The sequence below is a fragment of the Setaria italica genome, chromosome I (assembly GCF_000263155.2).
Source record: "Setaria italica strain Yugu1 chromosome I, Setaria_italica_v2.0, whole genome shotgun sequence".
Classification (NCBI taxonomy): Eukaryota; Viridiplantae; Streptophyta; class Magnoliopsida; order Poales; family Poaceae; genus Setaria; species Setaria italica.
In genome coordinates this window covers 9,256,867-9,257,814 of record NC_028450.1, presented here as the reverse complement: position 1 = coordinate 9,257,814, position 948 = coordinate 9,256,867, and positions in this window count along the sequence as shown.

The window sequence follows — 948 nt, the reverse complement described above, 5'->3', positions numbered from 1 at the left end:
GCTCGATCTCGGAATGCGAACATCATAGTCAAGGTTCCCACAAAACACTGGCCTCATTTTACTGGTCGAGGTTCTATTCCCTGAATTCGCATAATATTTTTAATAAAAACCATTAGCTCCAGAATACAAAAAAGAAATCCAAAATTTAGCGAGTCTAACAGTGTTCCATTAAAAAGGCCCTTAATAAATAACAGCAGATGTTTATAGTCCATCAAACAGAAAAGATAAATGACGAAGAAAATTGTTAGAAATCAAAACATTACTTCCAGCTTGCCCACTTGAGGTTACTTTTTAGGATACAAGATATAATGCCTGTCTAAAATCTAAACACATATAAGGAGTCCCATAGAACATGCCATACGACCTGCAAACTGGTGAATAATAGTACGCAGTATACCAGTCTTGACAAACAAAGATTATTACACTTGCAATTAGCTTAGAGTTCACAAACCAATTGCACCTAAAAAATTTCACAGTCCACTGGGTTACAGATTATTTCAAACGGGAGCAAAGGAAACTACCTTATGTTCAAAGTGACTTCTAATGTAAACACTAGCAAAACAATGAGTGGAAACAAACATAATGAATACTGAAATCAAACGAGACACAGGCACACAGCTAATTACTTCAAATCAAACGAGAGTACCAACCATAGGGACTCACTGAATCTTCAAAGCAAGCATCAAGAAAAAAGGAGGGGCACGGGGGTGGGGTGTGCACAAAATCAAATCAAACGAGAGAAACATAGCTCTATCTGTACATTTGGATCTCCCCTTTCCACAATCCCTAATTCCCAGCAAATCTAACCACTTCATTCTCACCTATGCATAATGCAAGCAACGATAGAAGCTGACAGCGCATAATTTGCCGGCGATTTCACTTGCCTAAACCAGCCAGCTACTGAAAACCAAAGGTGAAACCGGAACCAAATCAACCATGAACCTAATC